This window comes from Rattus norvegicus, chromosome 2, assembly GCF_021556685.1.
Source record: "Rattus norvegicus strain SHRSP/BbbUtx chromosome 2, alternate assembly SHRSP_T2T, whole genome shotgun sequence".
In the NCBI taxonomy this organism is placed as follows: Eukaryota; Metazoa; Chordata; class Mammalia; order Rodentia; family Muridae; genus Rattus; species Rattus norvegicus.
The window spans coordinates 176,395,906-176,410,000 of NC_141535.1; the positions used below are offsets into that span (position 1 = coordinate 176,395,906).

The window sequence follows — 14,095 nt, forward strand, 5'->3', positions numbered from 1 at the left end:
CCAGGTTCCCGTGCCTATAAGGGTTAGTCACCAGCCCTTGCCTCTTGCCTCTGGCAATTTTGCTTCCCTCCCCCCTTTATCTTGTATTCATGATAGTAGGAAATCCGTAAGTCTTTTCAGGGTATATCAAAGAGCAGCCAGCCCACAGCCTCAGCCAATTTTGATAGAGATGAAGCAAGATGCTGCCTTGTGTCATGAGAAGCAGCTCTGTCCAGTGCACTTGTCCTTTAGAGCACCAAGGTACCCCTCTCCCGGTGGGTGCTGTATGCTTCAGGGACCGCCCATTTGGGTCACTTTTGTATACTAGTAGTGCCTGATAGCAGGAAGTAGATTGATTGAATGAAGAAACTTACCCTTTGGCCCTTCTAGAATAAAATTCTGCACATTCAGAGACACCTAAAGGTTAGGGAATAAGGCTGAGTGAAGATGAAGCAAAGAGTCTAAGGAGCTCTGGTCAAGGATTATTAGAGGCCATACTGCCACATCCCTCTGTCCTGCCGCATCCCTCCGTCCCTGGTCCAGAAGGAAGAACTGCACAGTTTGCATGAAGTACCAGCAGAGGGCGCTGTGAGTTAATTATCCTGGACACTCAGGCTGACCTCTCCCTGCATATTGGTCCTAAAGGACTAAGCGGTGCTCTAGTTCTTTGGAAGCCAATCTAGGGAACCTAAGGGACCAGACACTTTACTGGAAGGTTAGAAGCGTCATCTCTTACTCTTGGGCTAGGAGTTGGGCAGAATTTTCAGTAGAGATCACAGTCTTTCTGAGCGCGGCAGTTCCAGGCTCATCTGGTGAGACTGAAGAAGTGTGACCTGTAGGGCCCTCTGAAAAAGGGGGTTAGGGGTGGGGCGTCCAAAACAGGTCCTGGGTCTATGGGAAGGTGATTGCTTCTAGATGTTAAGAGTCAGAACTTGACTTTCTCCTTGCCTGGAGTGGGATCATTGGGTAGGGCACATCTAGCCCTGGGATAGCCTGAGTGTCAGAAGCTTTCAGAAGGCTGGCTAGGGTGGAGCTAGGCAGATATCATCAGTTCTAAGGCTAGGTGAGGGGAAGACCACAGAACAGATGACCTAGCAGTGCTAATGGATCTATGCACCTGCTACCACCTTCTGTGTGGGACCAGGGGCAGTATGTGCCTCGGAATAATGACCCATTCCTCAGGAATGGGTGGATTTACAAGGCAGGTCGGCGCCAATAGTAGCTTTATACTCAGCCTATCTGTGCTGTCTAGTTGTAGGCTATACACAACTGACCTGCCAATTAACCCGGACAGAGATATCACAGCCTCTAGTCACCATCATTAGGTAAAGGGGCCTGAGGACATGGTGGCTTCCAAGACCTGAAGGTGAACGAGACAGAGAAACGTGGGGTTCCTGGGACCTGTTCTACCTGGGTGGCAGTAGACCTATGGGAGACAGGGGCATCCCCCTGAAGGACAGAGGGAGCCAGATGTTTCCTCCAGTTCACTCACACGTGGCAGCGACACCCGCAGGCACCCGCCTCCAACTCCGGAAACAGGAGTAAATAATACGTGGGCGGAGTCGGTGTAGTCTGGCCGGAGGCTTCTGGCCCCTGACCTGACGTGCTCCTTGGAGTCAAAGGTGATACCACCCTCCAAGAAGGCATCGGGACACGAGTCTGAGGCAAGTAGGCTGGGTTGGCCTCCCTCCCCAGGACAGGCACTAGCATGAAGAGCGCCTGGCATTTAGGGCATACCAATGGGACAGGGCGGGACCTGGGGGCGCCCAGGGCAGGCGGGAGGGCTAGTCTGCGCCAGGCCTTGGCTCCAGCCCTTTCCGGCCCTTATTGTCCTTGGTGAGAACCGGACACTGTCCTGTTCCCACTGCCCCCTGCCCCCACAGCTCTGCTCCCCAGGGCCTCGGGAAGGATGTTGGGAAATAAGAACAGGCCAGAGACCCATGGAGACAGAGACGCTGAGAGACACGGAGACAGAGGCACAAAGGAAAGGGTTCTGTGAAAAGGATACACTGAAATCCATTGTGAAGTCATTGGGTGGTGGGCTCTGTGGGAACCCTTGTAGAGTGGGAAGTTGGCAGCCCTGCCTTCCTTGGGGGACTGCTGGAGTCTACAGTCCTTGACTTGGGTTACAAAGAGTGCAAACAATGCACTCAGACTCCTAAGCAAACAATGATCAGAGCCCAAAGGCAGATGGCCCAGGCTGTCCCCTTTAGGTACATCTCTTTGCTTCCCTTCCAGGGAAATGGAAGTCCTAGGGGCTCAAAGCCAGAGCCAGGATCTGGCTCCCCAATCCACGCCTTCCAGGGCTGAGAGCCAGCTGTGCATATAAAAGCTGTACCATAAATGCAGAGGCAGAGAGAGAGGCCCCTAATTGGCTCTAGAGTTAGGCATTCTCAAATACCTATAGCAAACAGCTTTAGGCCAGCTACTGGTAGAGAAGACTTCAAAGCTTTCCCTTAGGCTCCAAGGGGCAGCCACACCCAGCTAGCCTCTTCAGCACTGGGCCTGTGCAGGGTGGGAATCCTGGCCCACAGGTCTCAGCAGCTCCTCCCCGATTCAGATCCTTTGCCAGCTGGAGAGAGATCCAGGTCCCTATATCTATAGAGATTCCAGCTACACTGGCAGAAGGCAGGCATGTGTCTGCTTAACTGATTTTTCTTGCACATGTAGAGTGAGTGTGCTCTACACGCATGTATACCGATTTACAAGTCCGTGGATGAGTGGGTATGCACATGTAGGCATGCAAAGTTGGTGGCCCAAAGTTGAAGTCTAGCATCTTCTTCAGCTTCTCTTTATTTATCGAGGTAGAGTCACTGAATCTGGAGTTCACAGACTCCAGTAAGTCAAGGTAGCCAGCGTGTCCTGGGAAAACCTTGTCTCTGCGTCCAGGGTGCTGGGACTACAGGAGACTGCCGTGCCCACCCGGCTTTTGAATGGGCTATGAACGCCTGTCCTCATCCAGGCCTTTCTCCATTGAGCCATCTCCCCAGCCCAACATAAAGAGTTAACATGGTGTTACAAGTGTGCTAGCCACACAATCTCTGTAGGATTCCTAGAGATTCTAATGATAAACTAGGGCTCTATTTTAGCTCTTCAAAGTCTGTGGTAATTGGCACACCAGATTCCCTGGGCTATTCTGTGTTTGTATATTTGAAAACTCAGAAGTAAAAGTTCAATCAGTTTTATGGCAAATTCCTTCCTTCTGTTTTACTAGAGTGACTTTGGCTACACTGGGAGACAACACCAGAAACTTCAAATTGGAGGCCCCTGGAAGCAATAAAGCCTAAGTCAAATGGCTTCCTGACCATGAGGAGGGAACCTCGAGGTTCCCAGAGGACTTCTGACGCTTCGAGAAAGCTGGGAAAGAAAAGCAGAGGGGGCTTCCAGAGCAAGAGGCATTTAGGGGAACTGGAGAGCAAAAATGCTGTCCCAGGTTCTGTAGAGAAGCGCTGTACTCTCTGTGTCTAGGTAAATTGCCCTGAGCACTTTCAGAGGATTTCTGGGGTTTGGGGTGTGCATATGCCTGTGTGAGGAGACTAGGGGTGACACTAGTTAGTAGGTGTAAGGTGCAGGGGTCCACCCCTCCCAGCCCTGTCTCAAGTCGGTGCTCCCTGGCCAACTTTAGGTTTGCAGGCACTGCAAGGCAGTGGGAGAGAGATGCTTCTCGGAAGGTTTGCTATGACTGTTTAATTTGTAAAGGTGCCTGCCTCTGTATTTATGTATGTATTTATGTATACCGTCTGTGTGCCTGGTGCCTGCAGAGGTCATAAGAGGACAGTGAATCCTCTGGAACTGGAGTTACAAATTGTTGTGAACTACCCTGTGGGTGCTGGGAACCTAACCCAGGTGCCCTGCAGGAACAGTAAGTGCTCTCAACCTGAGCTCTACCCCTTTTTTTCCAGCCCTGGTTGCTTTTTGATACAAAGTCTGACATATTCCAGGTTAGCCTTGAATTCCTTGTGTTGCCAAGGAGGACCAATTTCTGATCCTCCTACCTTCATCTGCTCAGTATTGGGGTTGCAGGTGGGAACCACCAGGCCTAACGTTATTTGTGTCTGGGTGTGGAACCCAGGGCTTCATGCACAGTAGCACGCGATCTGTCCATTGAGCCATATCCCAGCACCAAGAGATGCATCTTGATTTAGACACCTCTGGGGTGTAGTTTGAACTCTGACACCGAGCAGGTGAGTGACGGGCAGGTTGAGTGGCTTCTCCACACTTTAGGCTCCTTGATTGTAAAATGAGTCTAATAATAACTACCTTAGCTTATAGGGATAAAGGTTTGAGTTAAACCTAAATCCTGTGGAAGTCTGTTTAAAAAAAAAAGATTTATTTATTTATGATATATAAGTACACTGTAGCTGTCTTCAGACATACCAGAAGAGGGAATCAGATCTCATTACAAATGATCGTGAGCCACCATGTGGCTGCTGGGATTTGAACTCAGGACCTCTGGAAGAGCAGTCAGTGCTCTTAACCACTGAGCCATCTCTCTAGCCCTACCTGTGGGAAGTCTTATATTTAAGAAACATTTATTTGGGGTTGGGGATTTAGTTCAGTGGTAGAGCGCTTGCCTAGGAAGTGCAAGGCCCTGGGTTCGGTCCCCAGCTCCGAAAAAAAGAAAAAAGAAAAAAAAAAAAGAAAGAAACATTATTTGTATTCTTTTCTTTCCGTTTTATTTTATTTTATTTTTTCAAGACAGGGTTCCTCTGTGTAGTCCTAGCTGTCCTGGAACTTGCTCTGTAGACCAGGCTGTCCTCAAACTCAGAGATCCAGCTGCCTCTGCCTCTTCAGTGCTAGGATTATGGTGTACACCACCAGGCCCAGCTGAGAAATGTTTGTTTCTTATATGATGATCACACCCTTTGAGGTGGGGCAAGTACTAAGGTCTCACCATGATAAGCAAGTACTTTAACACTGAGTTACAAACCCAACTTTGGCAATATATTTTAGATGAGATTAACCTTGGGGGTGGGGTGCAGCACAGTATGTTGGAGAGATGTTTTAGTGGCTGAAGTGCTTGTACTCAGGGTGAAAAGCTGGCTTCAGATCCTCAGAGCCCACATAGAATGCCAGGAGGGTGTGGTAGCCTATCTGTGATTTCAGGCTTAGTAGGTGGAGACAGGAGAGTCTAGAGCAAGCTGGATGGCAAGACTAACCTTGTGAGTGAGTGAGCTCTGGGTTGGAATGAGTGGTGCTGCCTCAAGGAATATGGTGGACGAGCGATCAAGTATGATTCCTGACCTCACCATCTACACACACAGACACACACACACACAGACACACACACATTCACACACACACACACACACACACACACACACACACACACACACACATATGAAAATAGAGAAAGGAAAAAGTAAAGGAGGCCAGGGTGTAGCTCAGTGGAGGACACTTACCCGGGACACAAAAAATCCTGGGTTCAGCCCCAGCTTGAAAAAAAAATTGGTAGATTTTTGAGTAAAGCAGATTGCAGTTCATGTTGTGGCTAAGCTTCATCTGAACAGCTGGAGGTCAGGTAGTTAGAATGCCACAAGATGGCTATCCCTTAGAGGGAGAGAGCAGAACAGCAACACAGCCATGTACTTGAACTGGAATCCTGGAACTTTCCTAGACCTCGGCCTGCTGACCCACCCTTCAGGCTTTGGACTTGGCTGATGCCAGTTCTTTAAAAATCAGTCTACCAGTCCCCTTTCCTCTGCCACTGATTCGTGGGAGAACCCTGACTCATACGCTGTTTTCACAAAAGGAAGGAAAGGCTAGCCTAACTGTGCGACACGACACAATCTTGGGGCTGGCAGGCAACACACTGTCAACACTTACACTTGCTGTTCCCATGCCGTGGGCTCCTGCCCCCAGCTTGAACTTTTTTTTATGTATATGAGTACACAGTCATTGTCTTCAGACTTATCAGAAATGGACATCGGATCCCATTGCAGATGGTTGTGAGCCACCATGTGGTTGCTGGGAGTTGGACTCAGGACCTCTGGAAGAGCAACCAGTGTTCTTAACCCCTGAGCCCTCTCACCAGCCCCTTGAACATTGTTTTACATTACATTTATTTATTTGTGTGTGCTCCGGCATGGTTGTGGAGACTAACTAACTGTGGGAGTCAGCTCTCTCCTTCCACCATGAGAGTCTGAGGGCTAGACTCAGGTTATCAGGCTTGGGGTCAAGCATCCTGACTTAATAAGCTCTCTGACCAGCCCTTTTCCAGCTTCCTGAGGTTCAATCCTGCTATATAGTATTAGTTGGCTTGATGCTTGCCCAGTATGGTCTCACACATGTGATGGATATACACCAGCTCGCCTGGTTTCTCTCTACTTGATATAATAAATACTTGTTTCCTTCTTGTCTCTGTCTTACAATATCACTTTATTGAATGCAAGAGATCTGTCTGCTTAATAGGTAAGTTCTCAGTCGTTTTTTTTTTTTTTTTTTTTTTCTTTTTCGCAGAAGTGAAGGTTCAAACCCAGAACCTGTGGACACGAACAAGTACTCCACCCCTGCCTGATTTACACTCTGCTCAAAACTGTTCGTTTCTTACAGCAGAATCTCACTGCGTTGTCTTGGCTGGTCAAACTCAAGCTCACACTAGCCGATTACTTCAGCTCCCTGGCCCCTGAAACTGGAACACCATTGCAGTCAGCAGACAGGTGTTTGTAGACAGCATGAGGTCCTTGTGGTCACAGATTAAACAATAGGGAAACCAGGAGTGTTAAACATGAAGGGTTGTCTCCTCAGTGGAGGAGACTATACCTGTTTTCCAGTCAGAAGGCTGGCAGTGGATGTAGTTAGTAGCCTGGTGATGTGTGCAGTCTGTTGAGCCGGGGCTCAACCAAATCCCCCAGACTCTCCACACTCCCCCTCCCTAGACCTTTAGCTTAGTTCTGTTTCTTAGTCAATAGAACTCAACCTTAGGGGAGATGTCACATGTGCTTTATAGCTTGGTGACTTTCGTGCTCTGTGTATGACAAAGACCACACGAGATCCTCCCGGGGCCCTTAAACAATCAAACCCACCTACACCGAAGAGGTCACACGTACTCTTCAAAAGAGTTTCAGTGTAGTCACATCTCAAGCTTTATCGTGCACACAGGGTTGAGATAATTGTTACCTGGGAACTTTTCCCCAGAATTGTACATTTAGTCGTGTTTAGTCTAAACTAAACTGCCCGGTGTCAGGCTCTCCTGTTTGAGCCAGCACTGGCTCACAAAGTCGTGCTGAACCTGGTTCCTTCTTGCCTCATGCAGATTGTGACTCTGCCTTCAGTGGGAATTTTCGAAGACCCCACTGGTGTTTACTGACAGGACAGGCAGGACAGCTCCCGGGAGCACACTGGGCTCTTTGGTGAAACTCAGCTTCTGCCTTGAGGCAGTTTGAAAACACTGAACTCAGAGCCACATGTTTCTGCCAACTGCTCAGGTCTATTTCTGGGTCCTTCCTCCCCAAGCCTCCATCTTTTCCTGTCTGGATGCTTTAGGGTAGCTTCTCTGAAAACCCTGATTCACCTGAACCCTTGCCCTAATCAGCACTATATCTTCAATTTGTCATTTCCCAGTAAAACCTGTCTGTAATTTTCCCAGTTTGTGTTTTGTTGATTATATGTATGGCTGTTATGTTACCCTCTAGGAAACTTGGGGACCTTGAGGGCAGGGACAGACAGAGTCTGACTAGCTGGAACCTTCCTGAAGGACCCAGTAATCTTGGCACCTGTGGGTACCTGTATGAAGGTGAACCCCTGACCAAGCCTTTACCTTCAACATAAACATAACTTCTCAAGCTACTGGTGATTGACCCTAGGGCCTTGCACAGGCTAAGCAGGATCCTTACCAATGAGCTATGTACCTAAGCCCTAATTACCAATACCTTTTTGATTTATTTGTTTTTATGTCTGTGCTTTGCCTGCCTGTATATACGCGTACTACATGTGTGCCCAGTGTCTGCAGTAGATAAAAGAAGACACCAGATTCCCTGGAGTTATAGATGGCTGTGAACTCTGTCCTGCGAACTAAACTCGGGTCCTCGGCAAGAACAGTGAGGGCTCTTGACTTCTGCTATGAGTACTTTAAAACAATTGTTTCTTTATTAAACCGGCTGTGGTAGCACACCCTTTAATCTGAGCACTCCAAGGCAAAGGCAGGCAGGCTCCATTAGTTTGAGGCTAACCCGGTCTACATAGAGAGCTCCAAGACAGCCAGGAGTACATAGAGAGGTCCAAAAACCAGGGAAAAATAGATTTCTTATTAATGTATGTGCACATACATGTGTTAAGGCATGTGCATAGCTGTCTGTGGTGATCAGAAGAGGGGTATAGATCCTGTGGTGTGCGAGAGTTTACAAGCAGTTGTGAGCTGGCTGACGGAAGTGTCGAGAACTGAACTCAGGTCCTCCGACAGAGCAGTATGTACTTCTTAACCACTGAGCCATCTCTCCAGCTCCCTAACACAACCCAGATGCTTTTCAGGGGTCTCTAGTCAACAGGTCCTGATCAGTTTTCCCAGTCTTTCCTGCCCTTTCCACCCCAGGAAGCAGTCTTTGTCCTGGAGACAGCCACGAAGAATTACTCAGCATGAACGTCAGACCTTAGAGTTTTGCTCAAACTTTGCAAGCTGCCTCCGTGCTGCCTCTCAACCTAGACAGCTCTTACTCATCTTTCCAGTCAGGTCAGGGTCTTGGGCTTCCGTGAAGTCTTCCTCCTGGGCAACCCAGCCTTCCTTCTCTGTGTTCCGGTTAATAGTAAACTTTCCTCACCCTTCAGTGACTAGGGTAAGGAGCCCCCAAGTTTAGAATTTGTTTCCTTCTAAAACCTAAGCAAGAAAGGTAGAAAGTGCCGATGACTGCGCAGCCCGTAGCTCCCCTCAGACAGGTCTGAACGATAAGGTAGATGAAGAAGGCGGCGAGTTTAGCGGACACTATCTTTACGGTGTGGATGCGCGTTTGTCTGTGTACCATGGGCATGCCTTGGAGGTCAGAGCCCCTGGAACTGGAGTTAGTGACGGTTGTGAACCACCATGTAAGGGTTGGGAATTAAACCCAGGACCTCTGAAAGAGCAGTCAGTGCTCTTTTTTTTTTTTTTTGGTTCTTTTTTTCGGAGCTGGGGACCGAACCCAGGGCCTTGCGCTTCCTAGGCAAGCGCTCTACCACTGAGCTAAATCCCCAACCCCAGTCAGTGCTCTTAACCACTGAGCCATCTCTCCAGCCTCCGTGCAGTTGTTATTGTGGTTGTGGTTCCCCCTCCTCCTCTTCTTCTTTTTATTTTATTTTTTTTTTTTTGGTTTATTTATTTATTTCAAATATGTGGGTATTGGATAAGAGGGTATGGTTGTGAGCCACCATGTGGTTGCTGGGAATTGAACTCAGGACCTCTGGAAGAGCAGTCAGTGCTCTTAACCACTGAGCCATTTCTCCAACCCCTCTTCTGTTTTTTGAGGCAGGGTTTTTCTGTATAGCTTGGCTGTTCTGGACCTCAATATGTAGACTAGGCTGGCCTTAAACTTATTGAGATCTGCCTGCCTCTGCCTCTATGTAAGGCATAAGCCACTTTGTCTGGCTCTCACCAGCTGTTTTGAACGATAATCACTAACCCCTGTTGTCTGACTTCTGGATGCCACTTTTTTCTTTTTACGATTTTATTTACTTATTTATTATATATAAGTAACTGTAGCTGTCCTCAGACACACCAGAAGAGGGCATCAGATCACATTACAAATGGGATCTGTAATGATGGTTGTGAGCCATCATGTGGTTGCTGGGAATTGAACTCAGAACCTCTGGAAGAACAGCCATTGCTCTTAACCACTGAGCCATCTCTCCAGCCCCAGACAGGACTTTAAACGTTGCTTCAGACATAGTCTGTAGTACGAGCTGGCCTTGACTACACCACAGGCCTCTCATCACCTTTCCAAAAGTTGAGATTACAAGCCTGAGTCATCACATCTGGTTCCTGTATTTACTTAAAAATGCCCTAGGAGAAAGGGACCTGGATTGGCTCAGGGCACCCCAAAACAGCATCTCCTTTGTGTTCTCAGCACAAAGGAGATTTATTTGCCCCAGAGGGACGAAGGGTGGGGAATAAGAGACAAAGACAAGAGATAGAGGAGGAGGGAGGAGGGGAGGCAAAAGGGAGAGGGAAGAGGACAAAGGACTGCCTCTGAATGGAGAAGGGCCCTCAGGCAAAAGCTGGTTTATAAAGGCAATAGAAGGACCCCTGGGTTAGGATGAGGTGTTTAATTTTTTTGTTTGGTTTTTCCAGAGACAGGGTTTCTTTGTGTAACACCCTTCTTGTCCTGAAACTCACTCTGTTGAACAGGCTGACCTTAAATTCAGAGCTCTATCTGCCTCTGAGATTAAAGATGTGCAGCTCCTCCCATCGAGATGTTTGATTGTGATTGGACAGGTTAATTGGTTGAGCCAAAGGGGGCTTTTGATTGCTGGATTTCAGTACTTTGAAAGCTGGACCTGGTAGTCAGCCTCAGGAAGAGGAAGTGGCCAAATAAGGGAATAGTCCTTGGTGGCGAGCTTTAGGAATGCAATCTAATGGTTTTTAGTAAGGCAGAGGGAAGGGCAAGCCAGCCAGAGCCCTGTCCACCATGCTCGGGCTATCTGGAGTCCTTCACTAGGTGATTTTTTTGAGGTTTTATATTTACTTGTATGTATGTCTGTGTCACATATGTACAGTGCTCTGTGAGGCCAGAGGGAGGCGTGGAATCCTCTGGAACTGAAATTACAGGAAGTTGTGAAGCCTCCAGGCCCGGGAACAGAACAGAGCTGGGGTCCTCTGCAAGAGCAGCTGACGTTCTAACTGATGAACTAACTCTCTCTCCAGCCTGCAGACTAGGTATTCTGGTATAAGATATGAGGTTGAAATCTAACTTTTCTTGTTTAAACAGCAAACTAGTTGCAGATTCTTCTGTTTTATGTGTTAGGTCCTGAGCAGTGAACCCAGGGCTTGTCCCTCGAGCACTTCCTCTGTGTACTGAGCCACCTTTGGCCCTCAAGAGGGTCTCCCAACAATCCATCTTCCTTGAGATTCCATCTCTCATATATGATGAATTAAGATACTGTTCATTTAATCTCTTCTCCCTTCTTAAAGATTTATTTTTATTTTGTGGTTATTGATAGGTTATTTCTCAGCCAGTGAAATAAGCCGATTCAAGCCAGATTAGATTATAATAAATGCAGGATTATTGGAAAACTGCTCTCAAGTGAATTAGTTCACTGGCCCCAAGGACTGAGGTCCGGGAAGTTACCATGGGGAGTTGGGGGATGGAGAGAGAAAGGTACAGAGGGAAGAAAAGGAGGAGGGGGAAGGGGAAGGAAGAGGGGGGAGGAGACTAAAATGTCTGGATTATGTAGGAAGAGCCTCTGGGGGAAGGGCAGCCCAGCCCCTGGGTTGTGGGCAGGGTATGGCAGGTAGGGACTGAGGGATGCTGGGAGGACCTGGAGGTGAGGTTTGCTTTGATGTGTAAAATATGCACCTCAGCCCCCTGTCCCAGGGTCTAAAACAGTCACAGGCGATGGTTTTGCTGGAAGGTATGTCTGTCCACCACCTGCCTCAGTGTCTCCAGAGGCCAGGAAAGAAGACTTCGTGCTCTGCAGCTGGAGACAAACCATTGTGAGCTGCCACGTAGAGCAACGAACGCTCTTAGCCACTGAGCATCTCCAGCCCCTTCCTTTCTTGAAGAAACAAGCAGAACCTTGGTGTTCTGTGTCTTTTCAACCTCCCAGCTTCAGCCCTTCAAAAATAAAAAAGAACTTAATAATTATCATTGGCAGAAAAATGACCGTTCACCGCGAGGCGTTTGTGAACTTGGGTCCGTAGGACACCATACTGTTTAATGGTCACAACAATACTGCAATAAGCTTTTTAACTCTAAATTTCATTTTTTTTATGTGTGTTTATACAGGCTGGCTTCAAACTCATTTGTAATGACAACTTAGAATTTTGGTTTCCTTAAAATGTCTATATTATAAGACATACTGTGAGAATACGTTTTCGTTTAATCCCAGGTGTGGGATGGTCCACAGCAGCTGACTGTGATTTGCCTCAGGCTCTAACAGGGGTATGGTTTTTCCCCTGCTGCAGAGAGTTTCTGAGATTGTGTGACCTTTGGAATTCTGGGAACTTTGGAGAGAGTATATAAAGCTAGGGCCCTAAGTGGTAGTGCTTTGTTAAGTGTGCAAGGAAGAAAGAAGAATTTAGACCTCCTGTGGGGCAAAGCATAAACTAGCTGGGAGGAACTCATTGTTCCTATCTGCAGGAAGTAATCTAATGATAATGTAGGCCGGCCTCTTTTTCCTTCGGTTCTTTTTTCCGCTCCAGTCAGGGGGTTGAAAGGGTGGGAAGAGGGTGGAGAAGGGTGGAAAAAGAACCCTCAAAGCAGAAAAGGCGGCTATACTCTTCACGTAACTGAGGATGACCTTGACCTACTGACCCTCCTTCTTCTGCGGAATGCTGGAATTACAAGCATGTGCCACCACACCTAGTTTAAAATTTCCCCCTCTTTCTGTTCTATTGATTTGGTGGAGGAGGTGACCTCTGGAGTCAGATTGTCTGGATTGTGGTTCACTTTCTTCACGTGCCTAACAGACACAATCACGGTGAATGTGCTGATGTGATGACCTGGTGAGCGAACGCACGTTTGGCACTCTCCGTGGTACTTGGCACCTAGCAATCATTTAAACGCGGACTGAGGTCCTGAGTTCAATTCCCAGCAACCACATGGTGGCTCACAACCATCTGTAAAGAGATCCGATGCCCTCTTCTGGTGTATCTGAAGATAGCTACAGTGTATTTATATATAATAAATGAATAAATCTTTAAAAAAAATAAAAATAAATGTATTAATTAAAAACTCCCTACTGGACTGTCAGGAGCTTCGAGCAACCATAGCCCGGCGGAAGCGGCTTTATAGGACTCTCTTGTGTTTCTTGTTTTACGGAGACCTACCAGCACCGGCCGCGTTCGAACCAAGATTGTGAAAAATATGGCCCGGGTCATCATCGAGAAGTACCAACAAGTGCGTGGTCGAGGAGATAGATCTCCTTTATCCCCAGCGAGAAATCTCAGAAGGAGATAGCCGGCGATGTCACGCACCTGAGGAAGCGGATTCAGAGAGGTCCCGAGAGAGGTATCTATCAAGTTGCAGGGAGAGAGAGAGAGGAGAGAGAATTATGTTCCTGAGGTTTCAGCCTAGATCAGGAGATCATTGAGGTAGATCCTGACACCAAGGAAATGCAGTCTCTCTAACCTCCAGCTCTCTCAGCCTACGGTTGGGAAGAATTTCAAAACACCACGTAGAGCTGATTAGTCCGTTATGCCATATTTTCAATAAACCTGAAAAAAAAAATCAAAAAAGCAAACCTCCCTACTGAAGCGCTCAGAGTGCTGATAGCACCTGCTACCCTTGAGGAGGATCCGAGTTTGGTTCCCAGAACCTGTCAGGCCATGTGTGGAATTCCATCTCTAGGAGGTCCAGCGCCTGGCTCTTGACTCAGCAGGTGGCACACACAGATATACACATAAATAAAATAAAAATACTGCAGCATGTGACCGTAAAACAGTATGGTGTCTCACAGATCAAGGCACACTCAAACCTCTGGTGAATGGTTATTTTTCTGCCCGTGATTATTATTAATATTTATTTATTTATTGAAGGGCTGAAGGTAGGGGGTTGAAAGAGATGCAGAGCCAAGACGCTGCTTTTTCTCTAGTTCTATTCTGTCCTGTAGTGGGAGTCTAGCCAGGCCTGTGTCTGCCTCCTTCCTGAGTAGGCCTGAGGCCCCGCCCTCTGTCAGCCTTGCTTTTCCTGCTGTAGGCTGAAGATTATGGAGCAGCCAACATGCATATAGCATTTGGGTGTGGACAACACCATGGGAATTAGAGCGTCCTGGGCATCTCACATCCTGACTTATAAGGGGTTTTCTTCGGGCACTGCTTGTATTTCTAGAGAGGGATGGAGGAGAACCTCAAACCTTTGTGAGAGGCACATTCTGTAGGGAGGGCTGCACTGCAGGGGCAGGCATCTTCCTTTAAGCAAAAGGTTGTCTTTAAAAAGGAACGTATATAGTTTTAGAAGTGGGTCAACTTTACAGACATGAAAACCAGCTC

The 14,095-nt window shown here is 47.7% G+C and overlaps 1 long non-coding RNA gene across 1 annotated transcript; it reads left to right on the forward strand.

Moving 5' to 3' along the window:
* Positions 1-1,540: 1,540 nt before the first annotated feature.
* On the forward strand, positions 1,541-7,951 carry LOC147996354 (uncharacterized). The gene is made up of 3 exons (XR_015676433.1): positions 1,541-1,643; positions 3,194-3,447; positions 6,439-7,951. It is a non-coding gene; the product is annotated as an uncharacterized LOC147996354 (long non-coding RNA).
* Positions 7,952-14,095: the final 6,144 nt, after the last annotated feature.